The sequence below is a fragment of the Drosophila mojavensis genome, unplaced genomic scaffold, assembly GCF_018153725.1.
Source record: "Drosophila mojavensis isolate 15081-1352.22 unplaced genomic scaffold, ASM1815372v1 contig_277, whole genome shotgun sequence".
Classification (NCBI taxonomy): domain Eukaryota; kingdom Metazoa; phylum Arthropoda; class Insecta; order Diptera; family Drosophilidae; genus Drosophila; species Drosophila mojavensis.
Window position 1 is genome coordinate 3,169,914 of NW_025318822.1, and position 16,184 is coordinate 3,186,097.

General features: G+C 39.7%; 1 protein-coding gene across 2 annotated transcripts in view; it reads right to left on the reverse strand.

Annotated features, from left to right (window-relative positions):
• Nucleotides 1–8,373, reverse strand: part of LOC6574206 (ABC transporter G family member 20) — a 49,229-nt gene extending 40,856 nt beyond the window's left edge. Inside the window, exons 1-2 of one of the 2 annotated variants that reach the window (XM_032728970.2) lie at nucleotides 8,197–8,373; nucleotides 7,676–7,744 (exon numbers count right to left, since the gene is read on the reverse strand). The gene's annotated coding sequence lies outside the window, so the exon portion shown is untranslated. The remainder of the gene's footprint in view (nucleotides 1–7,675; nucleotides 7,745–8,196) is intronic. The other variant, XM_032728971.2, reaches the window with a different exon arrangement.
• Between the last annotated feature and the right edge of the window lie 7,811 nt (nucleotides 8,374–16,184).

Here is a 16,184-nt window from a genome sequence, read left to right on the forward strand (position 1 = left end):
TAAATTGTAGTTCTATGAAAAGTAATCACATTTTCCAAGAACATGTCCAGTGCTCGCAGTAATTCGATGGAAAGTTGCTTTAACAACTGTCTAATTTCTAAGAATTGAAGCAGTTGGAAATGAAATAAAATTCAGTTCTATGCAAAAAATTATTTGTATTCTGCTGTTGGTGCTCATCTCTAATATTCAACAAGCTTTAGTTTTTATCAGACGCACACACAGGCAACCACATTGAAATATTTATGTCTTTGCATATTTTACAGAGACATTTGCACTTGACAATAACAACAACAACAACAACAAGTGCGAGAATCACTGCAGCAGGACCCTGACATGGATTAGCGGCAACAAGGGCAGACGTTGATGATGATGACGTTGACAATCGTTGCAGCAGCCGTTGCAGCAGCAGCAGCGAGACCAGAGGCGGGCACAGTGGGCAGGAGACTGTGAAAAGGACAAGCAGGAGAAACAGCCTCGAGACGCTGGCGCCGTCATCAGCAGCAGCATTAAAACATAAAGTGCATTGCGTCTGGCTCGGGCATGTTTCAGGTTACGTTTTGGGATTTGGTTTGCAATCGGAATTGGGTTTGTGGCCCCGAGGTTTGAGGGCACTTGGGGGGGCTAGACAAGCACTGACATGTACATGGCAACACACAGACAGAGGCAGACACATCCACAGACAGCGCAGCGAAAGTGTTGCTGAAATTTGTGTGACAAGCGCTAGGCGAACGCTGCAGCTGTTGGCGGCAGAGCGCGGCTAAGCTGCGGCCTGGAGCATACATGCAGGCATAGGTCTGGGAATAGCTGCGTCGCCAATCGCTCCGACACCATCAGTCACTTACAGAAGTCAACAGACGGCACCAGCATCCAGCTCAACACAACAGAACAGAACAGAACAGAACTCAACACAAACAAAGCCTACGAAATGCATACATTTGAGAATTTGTTTGAAATCTATCAAGTATACGCCGCGTCGCGTCGCGCTGCTGTGCGGCTGAAAAGCCACGCATGCGATCGAAAATCAAGGCATAACCGACGCACTCAAGCAAAAGTCGAGATGGGAGCCGCATCTTCTTACGCCCAGCCACGTCTTGTGCTTAGCATTTATTTGCATATGAGCATGAAGGATGCCTCTGTGCCGCGGGCAGAAGGGGCGGATGTGAGGGAGGAGCGGGTATTTGTTTGTTTGCGCTTTTGTGTGAGTGTGTAAATATTTAAAGGCCTTTATTGCTTTCTTTTCGCAGTGCGCATCAAGGGAGGAGACAGACAGAAATGCTACGGCGAATTTAAAGCAAATTGCTTTTAAATATTTCAGAGCTGTGCAGAAATTTAAAAGGGCGCATTTAATTTAATTGTTTGTGTAAATTCTATGAGTACATATGAAATATCATAAATTGCCAAGAAATTTATAAATGAATTGAAGCAATAAAGTTGAAGTTTGTTTAACTTCTCGAATTGGAAAATCTTAATCATAAATAAACAATAAATATATTTGGCACATTTAATTGTCCAATGGAAGACAATAAAGGGGCGCAAGTCAAACGCATGACAATATCGCAATCAAAGGCAATAAAATAAAATATATGAAATTCATTTGGCTTTTGTCCACTTGCATTTCGCACAGATGGAGCTGCCTGAACCATAACAAACAATATTTGTGCAACGAACAAAAATATTTGTCGCATTTATTTTGCTGCGGCCATTCGAGTGTCGCCTGCAATTGCAGAAACTCTGATTTACATAGACCCGCACGGGGTGACAAACGGCTGGCGGAGCCAATAAAAAAGGGTCATTTAAATATATGTTATGCCAGCGCACAACTCACCTATTTGGCTTGCAGGAATTCATGGTTTAGTTTTGTTTATTTATCGTTTTGTATATAAACAATGAAATCTAGTAATTAACAGCAGCATGGCAGAAACAACACAGCAATATTTAGTCTGTTGTTAAATACATAATCTGAGATGGCCAACAAAAGAGCTTTCAAGGTTTTTGAGCAGGCATCCAACTAAATTTCGCATTCAGTAACAATTAACAATTAAAACCCAAAAAGCAAAACAACAACAAATAACAGTGAAACGCGCTGTGATTGCATTTAACTCGGTTTTCCAGTTGAGCGAATTGCAGTGAGACCCACCGCTGAGTGTGGTGCAGCGGTTACGCTTGGTAGTTTCACATTTCAGTCGGCACCTCTTTAGCTTCTGCTTCTTCTTCTTCTACTTTGGAGTTTTTCTGCTGCTGCTTCTTGAATTTTATTTTTTTGCTCAAGTTTTTACCTAGGTCTAGTCATGCTGTCTCAGCGCTTAGTCAGGTTTTGTTTGCTCGCTTGCGAGTGTCGTGAGTAATCGTAAACTGATTTTAGTTTTTACTTAATTTCGTATACCCTGTGGCTATAAAAAAAAATGGTTCAGCAACAGGTATACTCAATTCGAGGAGTGAAGGTCACAGTGAAGATATTACACAACAATTTACTGAAGCACCTCTTCTTTATGCAATTCACTTCACTTCTGAATATTTCCCTTCACTTCCCATTCATTAAATATATCTGAATTAATATTTGCTAGAATTTCATAAGTCTCAAACAGAGTATCTCTCGTTAAGGCACTAAAAATAAATTCGATTTCGGGGAACTTTGTGTAGCATGTATAAGGAAAAGCCCCGAAGCTGACATTGCTAGAATTTCGCGTCTGCCCGAGCTGACTTCAGCCATAAGCCGCTTTTGGCCGCTCGGCCGGGCCAACTTCAGCACTTGAAAAAGATATCATCTGGAAACATATAAAGTGCGCACACAATTGCGAGGCAGTATTCGGTATGACTTAGTGGCTTAAAAAGTCATCTATATGTGGCTCCGCTGGGTTACGGTTTAATTTCGATATAAAATGCTTCTTGATTATTTAAATGAAATCACGGCGCTTGGTGTCACACTCCCACATGCACACGTATTTGCATGCATGTCATATGGAGCTCTGCGTGGCAATAAAAAAATGTTTCAGACAACCTTTTGAAATAGTATGCAAATAAGACGGGAAGCCCTGTGGAAAAAGTGCGTTGCACAGCCGAATGAAAATCGGCTACATATGGCTGTTTATATGCAAATATTATTTTTACATATGTACGCAAACATTTGGCAATTACTCGACGATGTCATTGTTGTTGTTGCCGCTGTGGTTGCTGGCTGCTGGCCTGCGGCAGGCTCGCCTCAGTTGTTTGTCTATTTGCAGCTACAAATTCGCTGTGAAGAGGGCCAAAATGAAAAAAAAAAAATACAAGCTCACTTGAATTTTTTTGAAAATTTTCAATTTAAATTGTGATTAAATTTTGCACGCCCCAATGCAAAAGTCGTGTCTATCACGCTGCATATTTACAGAAAAAAAATGTCTATATATACGTCAGTGTGTGTGTGTGTATCTACGGATATCGCGCATCAAGTGCAGACTTCTGTGAAGTGTGTGTCAAATCCCATCTAGACTCTGCCCTCCGTCCTCCCCCACATCTCGCATCGACCACTATTTGTCATGCAAATTTATTTTCGATTACTTGTTACCAAAGATTTGCTTCAGATTATGCAAATGTGTCAAACGTTAGACTTACACCCACACACAGTCTCCCCACGCTCACGCACACGCACAGTCTCACGCGAACTGAGGTGGTGGGCGTGGCATTTTGCTGCCTTACAAGTGGCTTATTACTCTTAGCGGTTGTCGTTGTCGAATAAATGCAAAAACTTTGCATATTTTCATGCAAACGAATTCGCTTCGTCTCTTTTTTTTAGGCATAAAAAAATATGACTTGGAAAATCTATTTTCGCATTTACTGATTGTTTATCGCTCAAGCTATTGATTCCGCATTGATTTGAGGGTGAATCGTCCTTTCTTCCCACTTCACACATTCACCCACAGTCCTTAGACTGTAATAAACATTTGCATAATTTCGGAAGCTGGCGTTTTGTATATATTCTGCATTATTTAGAATTATAAAACTTTAATATGAATGAAAATGATTTTTATTAATGCTTATTAGATATGAAATCGAGGCACAATAAATTGTACTCAACAATTTTAACAAATATACTTTTTAGAGTATCTTAAATTGGATTTAAGTTACTGAATGCATGAAAAGTTGGAATTGAGAATTCGTTATTCATACTTTGAATATAAATAATTAAAAATTATATCATAATTACAATGCAATTACTATGGTAATATAATTTACCAGGCTACATTGCATGGCATTAAAACATTTAAGAGTTAAATCAAATAAATAAATTTAATATATATCATTGCAGAAATTGCGTAAAGTGCAATTTGGTCGTGTGGGCCAGGTTAAAAAAAAGGGCTTTTACTTGTTCTTTTTTTTTTACCAATTAATTTTGTTTTATTTTATATTTGGTTGACTATTTTTATTGGCGGTTACCTTTGGACGCTGTCATTTTTATACATTTTATGTGTGGTCTTTTTAATTGAATAATTACAAATATATATATATACATGCAGAGATACGCATGAATTCGTTAAAATCATTCCGTGCTCTGTTTTTTTAAACACATATACATATGTGTGTTTTATTTCCTTTTGTGGGTTAACTCTGCTTGCATAGCTTGTAAATCAATTGCCTTTGCAGGGACATCCGTATGGCAATAAATAAAACGAATGATCCAAATGCTGAATCGCCTTCACAAAACTCAATAAAAATCATTTACCGGCAAATGTGTTGACAGTAGTCCATGCCAATTGCTGTCAGCGTGGATACAAAAATAAAATTTCGAATTTCGGAATGCAATGCAATTACAAAAGAAAGTAAATAAATAAATTGATAGCAATATATATAGATACATATGTATATAGACATATAATATAAAGAACATTTAAATACATTTTAGTTGCATTGCATTAATTTCAGCTCAAAAGCCTGAATAAGTACCAAATGTCAAATGAATTTTATTTCCATTGGCTCACTCGGAATACTGTGAATACACTCAAACAGTTAGAACGAATGAGTGCACGCGCGAATAGTCACGAGCTAATTAAAAATTTTGGTGCTTCAATTAGCTGCTGACAATTATCCAAATTATTTCAATTTGACACTCAAATTTAGTTTAATAATTGAAAATAAATTGTGCGCAAATTTTTTAATATTCATTACACGGCTTGAATATAATTTCGGCATTTAATGTCCTCTTAGTGCTTCTGTGCAATATAATTTAAGCCCAAATGTGAAATGCATGGCAACCAAACTGCATTTAAACGGTGATGTTTATACTCATGCTAAAGATTATATATAATTTCAGCTAATCGAGAGGTCCATGACTGGAAAAGTGGAAAGTGGACTTTATTTTGTAACAATTCATATATATTATATTGGACTTTATTTTTCCACTTCTAATTTGATATGCCCTGCATATATATAGGTCACACAAAACTCCAACAGTTAACATTTAAAAAAAAAAGTGCATTGACGTAATGTTGCTTTTGAGTTGATTTTTTTTTTCTAGCAACGGATGTACGAATTACTATGTAAATAATGCAAATTAAAAAGTATCGATACATCGTATAATCAACAGAAATTTCACATCAGAGTGACTTGTAAGATGCAAAGTCGGTTCGTTATACTTGAGTCCCGCAATGACAAAATATTGTGGCGATAAATTAAAATCGAAATTCATAGCCAACAATGGGCAAAAGTTTTGCTTTCATTATTATTATTGTTATTATTATTATATACACATTTTTTTTTTAACATTCTTATCGGCCAATAATGCTTAACGTTTTATTAAGTGACTCAGTCAAAGCTGTGAACATTTTTTTGCAATTCATGTGAAATAATTAAATGAGGCGAACCACGGCACACTGGTCCCAGGCCTTGGCCAAAAAGAAGGCAAAAAGCCAAACAAATGAGAAAAGAACCAGAGCATTAGGCGACAAACGAATGTTCTATTGAATTGAACGTAGCTGAGGTGGAATATATTAGACATAATAAATGATTTTGATAATTGCAATAAACTGTAGCTGCTATAATAATTTTATTTTTTATTTATTTATTTTTTTAACACAACAATTGCTGTTTATGAGCTGAGACTCAATAAAAAAATCATATTTATATTTATGTGTGAGAAAACAAGTTTTGTAGAGTATAGCAATAGCACTTAATTTCAGTTCTTGATTTGCAAAATTCTATTACTTGAATATTATTGAGTGAGCTCCCTCAATGAAATATTATAATGCTGTTTGGCTTCTTCACGCCTCAATATGTGCGGAATGTGCTTAGCGCACATTGAACTGCACAAATGCCGCATAATCGTTACGTAATCTATTAATTAAATTAGTATGAAGTAACGCGACTCTAACGGTGCTGAAATTTGTGCTCGTTCTTTAATTTGACCCTTTTTGGTTTTATTTTTTGGGTGCGTAAAAATGTTTCACGTTTTTGCCTTTTCGAAATGCCATAAGCGAGCATAATGCAAACGGGCCAAAAGAGCTGCCAGCATTGGGCCAACTTGCGGTTTGCGGTTTCAATTGCGCCAAGTAATGTGGTTGCCGCAACTGTTGTTTGCATTGCTGTTGTTGTTATTATTAATGCTATGCTTGTTGTTGTTGCTGTTGTTGTCGCTGTTGGCATAGTAGTTGCTCTCATTGTTGCGGTTTGTGTATAAGCCGAAAAGGTTAAGTGGCGTGCTTAAAGCAACGAATTAAATCATTATAAATCACTCGGAGACAAGCGAAGACACAGATACAAACGCATGACCAGGCCTCGGCCTTTGCGTGGAGTTCAAGGACTGACAACGACCTACGAAGAGCGTTTAATATACATGCAAAAAAAAAAATATATATGTATATATATGTATATATTTCAATAAGACAAAAGTACGCATTGTTTCAATTATAACTGGGAAGTCCCTCTACAGCGTTCGATTAAGATATTGTGACCCACTCACAATACCCTTCGCAGAACAACTAATCGTCGTGCACACACAGAGCTACTACATACATACATAGTATCTATATATCTATTTATCTATATAGCAGTAACAGGCTTATTATAAACAACAACAAAACGTGGCATCAACAGACAAGAAGCAAAGAGAAACAAGTTATTGGGCTTGCAGTGCATGTGCTATAACATACCCTAAGCACAGTAAGCAGAATAAGAAATTACTTAGAAGTTAGTATCTGGAAATAAGTTAGACATTTGCAAATAATATTCTTTTATCTATCTTTTAAGATGAGCAACTAAAGCAAAAATATAGCCTTGGCGAACTACTTATAGATTAGAGGGTATAGAAAACATGAACAGCAAATGCCAGTTAACTTAAGAAGCGGCCAACTATGCATTGTCTTCGAATTCGAGTTTGACTTCGACTTCGACTTCAACGGCGACGGCGACTGCGACGGCGACGGCGACTGCGGCTTCGAAATTAGCTTCAGCTTCAGCTGAGTTTGCATTTTAAAGCGGTTGCTGTTGACCTTGAGCTGCATAAATCGAATTGGAGCAGGTCGTTGACGAAGCGCAGGTTCTTGTTGTTGTCTTTGTTGTTGTCTTTATTGTTGTTGTTGTAATGCTGTGCATTTACATTTTTGCGGTTGATATCATCCTTGAGTTGGCGATGAGATTTCGCAAGGCCTGCCGCCCTTTTACAACCACTGAATTATATTGTGGTTTGGGCTCTACGCTCTCTTACCTGTTCTTAAATATGCAGCTGCCTGGCGCCAGTTATTGTTGCAGGTCTTATAGCTTTTGTTGCTGCACGCTGAAATGTTGCACACAATATGTAAACAAAATACTTTTGTTGCTGTTGCTGTTGCTGAGTAACTTTGGCGCGTTTTGTGTTTGCAAAGTCAACAAACGCAAAGAACACGTTTGCTTTTAGTTAACCAGTTTTGGCAATGGCCAAAGATTGCGATTGAGCAAAAGATTGAGACAGGCACACGCACACACATAGACACTGGCACACACAGCGCGGTGGAGCGACACTAATACACGCACACAAACTAGACAAACTTTGCGCATGCGAAATGTGAGCGTTGCTTATGTTATTGTTATTGTTGTTGTTGTTGTTGCTGCTGCTGTTGCTGATTTTTTTATCTTTTACTCGCGTAATTAGCCAACAACTCAAGCCAAAGATTGAGCCACAATGGAACAAAGCAACAACTAATATAGGCGAGCACTTAGTTTACTTAGCTGACTCATTCATTTACTGACCAGTTAACGCGTTCTTATTACTTTGAATTTGCACCTGCCGCTAATCGATGTCGATCGTCGATCCGATTCGAATTGATTTGATTTTGCATAAGCCGCCTATTCACTGCGAGTTCTGTGTAGCCCGATGCCAGAAACGTTTCCGCGTGATGTTGCCAGAGCCAGCGACGAGTTAAAACTGAATATCAAAGCGAACGCTGATTTGCGCTGACAGATCCGACAGTCTGGCTAGAGCAGCAGAGCGACGTTGCCGTCGGCGTCGGCGTCGGCGTCAGCGTCAGCGTCAGCGTCGTTGAGTTAACAAAGCTGTCTAAGCGCTCCGTTCAAAAGATCAAATTGTAAGTGGTCTGCCTTCTGCAGCAACTGAGCACTTGCTCACTTGCTCTTGCCAAACACTTGATTGTCCGGGTGTGCGTCGTGACTAAACCAGCTGTTGGAGTGCTTTCGGTGAGTTAGAGGGAGAGAGAAAGAACGAGAAAGATAGTGAGAGCAAAGCTCGTGTAGCTTTGATCACTTAAGCAAGCTTACAGCTCATCTTAGCGTTGAGTGTGGTTGTTGTCTTCGCTAAATAATTACATGTGAAGAATAACGTATAAATAAATTTGTAAATTGGTTTTTATTTTTCATTAAGTAATAATTGTGTAACGTAATCTAAGCTGAAATTAATTATCAGTAGTAAATTGTAATTTGAGCTCATTTTATAATTATCCATTTTTCATTATTACTATTATCCTCTCAGGCGGCATCTCATTGTCATTTCAATAATAGATTCCTCTCTTAATTGGCAAAATTCTTAAGCTTAGCTTACTTAATTGCACCACTGTTTTATATCTTCAAGGATATTCAATAATTTCTCAAGGTATTTTCCTTCTGCCCTTTACGGAGCGTCTTTGTGCGTTATACAAAGCAGCTTATCCCATACAAAGAAGATATTGTTGCTTGCACTCTACTTTATGTATTCAGTATAGTTGAGGCATTAGACAACCGGGGCATCAGCTTAACTTATCTATTGTAGCAGCAGTAAGTAGCACCGACAACACTCTGCGCCATTTGTAAGGCAGCTTTGGTCAGCTCTGTTTCGAGTCCTTGGCGAGACGGCACCGTGTCACAGCCAGGCAACCTTTCACTGCCAGCACTGCGAGCATCGCTGCCCACGCACTCCCCGCACTCCCCTGCTCCACACTCAATGTCGCTTTTGTCATTGTCAAGAGTTGGCAGCCTTTTCAGGTTCCCAGGTATTCAGTAATAGCTTGGCTACGCTATCTTGGCACCTACTTGCCCCATGTATCTACAGCTCACATGCCTGGCTCGTCTCCCCCGCCCCCGCTGGCAAGCTGGCCTGGCCGGGTCACAATCGTCTGACATGTGCACGTCTTTCGCTTTGGATGCGAGAAATGCTAAAATGAATTGCCGCTTTTGTAAAGATTTCTTGCAGCTGCTTCTTCTGGCTGGATTGCTGCATTGCTGCTGCTGCCCCATGTTGCAGCTAGCACCTTGGCAGAGCGAGCGCTTGTGTAACAAGTTACACGTGCATGTTTTCAACAATGTCGCCATTTCAGTTTCCGTTTCCGTTTGACGTCCTTTGGATAGACCATGCAAAACATTGGGCTTGCAGCTCTCGGCAATGCTTTTGTTGCATGTCTCCTCGGCAATCGCAATGTTGCAGATAAATTTCACACACACACACACACAAACACGCAGAACTTGAGCTGCTTAAGTGTCTACAAAATATTTGTGCATCGCTTTAATCTAGATAAGCGCAAGCAACATAATCCAGGCCAGAAGCCTTCCGCCTCCCACTCGCTCGCTCTCATAGCTGGCATTGTTCGCAGGCCGAGATTCCCGAGTTGCCGCTAATGAAGTACGAGGCATGCATTGAGAATGCCTTGATCAAATGATATGACAACAAGCCTCAAACCCTTTGCATCGCCTATTGGCAATTGGGTATTGTTCTCTGAGCTTTACTCCGCTGCAGCTGCTGCTGGTCTTTAAGAGCCGACGCTTAGATATATTTTTGGTGCATTTATCTTGTGTCCACTTTTGAGTGCAATTTTCAGAAATAAATTTTACCCAACGGTGCAATTTTCGTGCTAACAAATTTATGTGCTCAACAATTGATTTTCCAGTTCAATTTCGACTGCTGCAACGAATACAGCTCCGGACCGAACGCAAACGAACCGCAAGGTGCAAACTGTAAAAATAATGCCCGGAAAAATGAAGAGACGTCGAACGACTGCCTGGGTGAATGCCTCACCGCCTGACTGCTTGGCTGCCTGACTGCCTGACTGCCTGACTGGTTGGCTGGCTGGGAAGGCGTCGCGGACCAAACACTGCGCCACTTCATAAAATATGAAATTAGATTTGCAAGTGCAGCAGCAGGACAACGAGCCAGTGGTAAAAAGGATGTGCATACATATAGCTTGTTGCAGGATTAACAAAAAAAGAAAGAACTGAATCGAGATGAAACACAGCAAAAAGGGAAATAGAAAACCAATCGTCAGAGAGTGAGCGGAGTCAAAAGGTCATGCCAGCGAGGCAGCGAAGCGACCAACGTTGACTCAAATGGCTTGACATTCGATCAAAAGTTGGACGGAAACAGCAGCTAAAAGCAGGTTAAGCCAGCTGCTTAGGCCAGAAGGGCGAGAATATACGCTTTTGCGGATCTCAAATGGATATGCAATATATATATATTTTTTTTTTCAGCTTGATTGTTGCAGATTTTTATCAAAGACTAGAGACTTACACAGTTAGCTCTAAACCTTAACTAATGAGTGGGCCAAGCATGTCAGTAATGCATTAATTAGTATTGTCTTAAAATAATGCAGTACTGTAAAACACATGGAAAATGTTAAAAAAAAAAAAAGATAAATAATAATTCATATCATTAGAATTAATTTTAAGCGCTTCGCGAGAAGTAAGACGAGAGTAGGATGGTTATAGGAGAACAATGTAGATGAGAGAACGAATTCCAAGGAAGTGTCTGAGTAGACATATTCGTAAATGTATGAATGAGTGCATGGATGCATATGAATAAATACATTCTTTTAATACATTACAAACTTCTCGAAATGTACTCACGCACTTGGTGAGATGTAGTACAAATTTATGAGAACACAAGGCGAGATGAGAGATCGAATATCAACGAGGTTTATGAGGAGAGATGTTGGTTTGTATATATAAATAGATAAAGGCTGCTTGCTTACAATAATTATTTGTATACAGTTCTATTTTAAAAATTATTATTAATCAATAATTTAATTTTATCTTTTATCTCCTTGCCATTCATCGTAATTTCATCAGAAATGCAGCATGTGTTATACAAAGCATTAAACTTGAGTCCAGAGTTCGGTTTGTCGCCAATGCCCGCCGGCTGCAATGATTTGTAGCGCATTTGGCAGCGCTCGAGTAGGAAACAGGATGAGAAGCGGTTTTAACAGCAGGACCACGACACACAAATACCAAGCGCAATGCGCGGCTAATGCCGCTTAATAGTTTTTACATTTTTTGCAGCGCTCTTTGGTCTTTGTCCAGAACGAGAACCGTGACTGGAGGAAGGCGAGCGCGCAGGAGCTGGCAGGAGCTGGCAGGATATGCTGACTTAACTGATTCGTTTCTTTTTGCTATTTCTCGCATTAAAATCGAGCGCTATGCTCAATAGCTGGAAAATGTAAATCCCATTGAGTTCGCTCGCTTTTATTTCACGCTTTTTCTTACTTCGCTTTTTCTGTTTCTTTTCTCTCCATTTTGCTGCTAATGCTACAAAGGCGTGGCTGTGGTTGCGGCATGTGCTTGGCCTGACCGCAGTTCGCCTCGCTTTGGCTGCAATTGTGGCCGAAATGTCTTCATTGCTTTGATTTTCAATTCGATTGCATTTAAGTCGAGCCCCGGCATAAGCTGCGCGTGTCGAGTAAAGAATTTATTATGCCTGTCCGGACTCTCGTCTATTTTCGGTCGATTTCTATAGACAATTTATGACGATGATTTATGAGTGCAGCGCCTTTGTGGCAACATCAACGGAGTGCCACAAACACAATTTGTGCGCTTATCAATATGTATACATATATATATATATATATAATACTATATATATTATGTATGACTGTATCTGTACATGCATATGAATAATAACAAGGCAGCATGGAAACAGCTTTGTCGCATGATAATTTTGTAGGGCAAATCAAGGTATATTGACTATAGACTCCGCTCAGAGCTGATATAATGTATTATTTGAATTTGCCTACAATTTTCATTCATTTACTCGGCAGAGTATTCGTGCTTCATTCGTGACGTCGGCTTGTTATTGTGCTCATTGGTTGGGCAGCTGCCACAAAGTTGACACCTCAGACAACTACCTGCTCAAGCCCCACAAGTACATAACACAGTGACAACGACAACGACAACAACTTTGTCTGACAACAATCAATCAATATTTATGTCCTCAGGCGTTTAGCAGCTAGCCGTCTTACTTGTGTGTGTGGGTGTGTGGCTGCACGTGTGTGGTTGTCCCTCTTATTCATTCTCCCTCTCATTCACTCTCTCTCTCTCTTTCTCTCTATGCTTATGTTTTCGTGGGTGTCTCCCTACTTATGTAAATCGTGTGTGCATATGTGTGTGTGTCTTGTCGCAGCTGTGCTTTGTTCTTGTTATTGTTGCCAGAGAGCTTTGACAGTGCCCTAATGATAATGACAAGCGCAATAATACTCACAGCCAGCCCCCGACCTCCAACCACCGACTAGTGGCTCTAGCCGCCTCCCAAGTGGCAAGCGCCCCACCACCAACTCACGCCCAGCGCGAGGTACTACCCCGTGGAGGTAGTGCGAACTTTACAGATTTATGTTTATCCGCTCAAGTGCACACGCTTCATAGCCGCTTCATAGTCGCTGTCGCTGTGGATGCGACTGTATTTGTAGTCATGTCTCAGTCAGTCGCTGTTGATTGATGTCTTGGCTAAGTTAATTACGTGACTCAAAAAGCGGCCAACTTTGGACAAGGACTTGAAAAAGTTTACAGCTCGCTGCCTGGATCCGCAATTAATTGATTATTTTTGTTTTTGCAGCACATGGCAAACAAAGCACTTGACTGTGAATAATAATATTATTAATAATAATAATATTAAGAATAAGTAGAATAATAATGATCAGCTGAGGTGCTGGCAACATAATGATTATGATTATTATAATGATATTGTTGTCAGACAGGCGTTGGCAGAGATTACACATTAAATAAATCATCAGAGGCGCTTCACGAGATGTGCTCGGCTAACACTTCACAACACTCGAAGTTCTCAGTTGAGATTTATTGTAAATAAGCATGATTATCATAGCATCACGTAGACGCGCCATGCTCAGCTTGACTGGCAGGCAAGGGAACGGCAATAGCACAGGCAGAGCACGCGGCCAGCTCGGGACCGGGATAACAAAAGGCGGGCTAATCAGGCCTAGAAATAGGCCAACACTCGACCCGGGCCAATAGACGGCATTTCTATATGCGAGCCACGACTGCGTATACGCGATATATGGCACTTCCACGAGGATATGCTTGAAATAGGACCCAGGCTTAAGCATGAAAAGGAAAAGAAACGAAACGAGGTATGAAGGGCACACATTGACACTAATGTAAATGAATGTTTCCAAAGGACGATTGACGTTAATACATGTAAAGAATATATCGAACGTAAATAATTCTATACAAAATATTCTATCCATATCAAATTTAATATCTCTTATTATAGAACAATGCTTAATGTAAAAATAGACCATGAAATTCACACACAGACAAACCATAATTCACTTAATGTTGTATTAAATTTTGTATTTATAATTTATTCTAATTAATTCATTTTAATATAAGTATTTTTAGTCGAGTGACATTTTGATGGCTGTCTCGAGTCGCGTCGCAATTATTGAAATTGTTTGTGTTTCTAATTTGTATATTTAAGTAATTAATTAACTAAACTGTTTCAATTAGGGCTCATACTGCGATATGTGTATAATACAAACCAAATTTAAGCTGCAAGTGAAATGAATTCAAACATAATGATGAGCGAATTACTTAATTTGGAAAAGTTGCTTTCATTGGGCGATTTACTGGTGGCTGTCGCAGTCGCTGGCTCTCAAAGTCAAAATGTTTTAACCTTTTAAGCGCAACTGTAATGCGACTAAAGCTTCGCACACTGAATGCGCTGAAGTGGTGTGTGCTGACTGAGGGCAGGCGCTGCTCCACAGCTTCTGGTCGGGGCTCGCGTGCTGCCAAGGACACGCGCTACTGTGGCAGCTGCGAGTCCTGAATCTGATGCTGCTTCCACTGCTGCTGCTGATGCTGATGTGTTGGCAACACATTGAGGTTACACGAACCGAGAGAAGCTGCACAGACAGGCAAACAGTCAGGCTGGCAGACAGTCGCACAGACCGACATTTAACAGACAGACAGAGAGACAGCCAGATAGACAATTGAAAATGTACACGCTAAGATATGAGTTCTTTGTGTGTGTGCAACTCATGAAGGAATCTAGTTACTGCGCTGGTCTACCACCACAGATATGTCTCAGATATGGCATGAATATGTGGCGCAGATACGCCAGATTCCAATTGTCAGTTACGCGGGTCAGTCGGCAAATGTGTGTGTGTGTGTCTGTGAAAGCCAGACCGCAATGAAAAGCTGTGTGAAGACGCCATTCATTGCAATACTTGAGTCAAATGGCTCAAAGACAAAGCATCCCAAGCGTCACATTGTGAACGCGTAAGAAAACTATTGAACAAAAAAAAAAAAAAAAAAAAAAAAAAACAAAAACTGATGTCTACGTCATTTAATAATTACAAATATTAGTGTATATAATATATATATTATATATTATATTTATGTATGTAGGTATATATGTCGTTCTGTCTGTCACTCTGCCAATCTGCCTAACAAAAGCAAAGGACAAAGATGAACTACAGAAGATCATGTAAGTGTTCTATATGTATGCAGCAGTCCTCATTTGGTCTTTATATTTAAGTAGAGCGCAGCTGGAATGCTTGCAGCAGCAGAGAGTGCTCCCATTGGTCACTCAAAGATCGACTGCAACGTTCCCTACATTTGAGAGCGACTTAAAATTGAGTGAAAGTCGGCCTATATAAAGAGCAGCAGCTGAAGCACTTCTTCAGTCGCCCAACTCTGGAGGGCGTCAGTCATGCAGTGCAGTACAGTGAAGTGAAGTGCAGTGTGTGATCGTTCTGCTGAACATTATAAGCAGAGGAAATACTTGGAAGAAATACTAAGCAGAAATACTAAGAGGAATAACTTCGAGACAGTATTCTGAGTAAATACTTAGAAGAAACTCTAAGAAGAAATACATAAAATAAATATTAAGAGGAAATATTTGGAGCAAATATTCTAAGTAAATACTGAAAAGAAATATTAAGTATTTATAATATTAAGTCTGGAAAGAAATACTAAGAAGAATTACTTTACTTACAGGAAACTTTTCAGAGGGAATACTGAAAATTGAAAATCAGGGTATAATGAGTTGAAAGAACTGCCTGCACACCATTGTATAAACTATTGCCTTCATATCATTGAAGTGAATTTAATGAGGTAATTAACGGTGAAGGTGCATTTTAAGTCAAGTTAACTAAAATGATTTTAAAGGCCTTTGTGAATTGAATGTAATGGTCGATCAAGCTTTTGCGAAATGAAGTAGACAGTAAAGAGTTAAACAGTGAAAAGGTCTTGAAGCACTGCGGCATGCAAGAAGTCAGCAGAGCTTACATTAAGAATAAGAGTACATAAACATTTTTACATGTATAGCACCGTAATAATACTGCGATTATAAACTCGGCCAGAAATATGAAAATAAATATACCAGAATAATTGAGAGTCGTAGATGGCCAGCCATTTGGGCTGTAAACTTGGTGATTACATTTTATTGGCATTTTTCTAGGGAGCCATCAGCAGTGTTAATAAGAAGGGCGGCAAATGTGGCATTAAAGCCGTGTTCACTGTAGATGCGA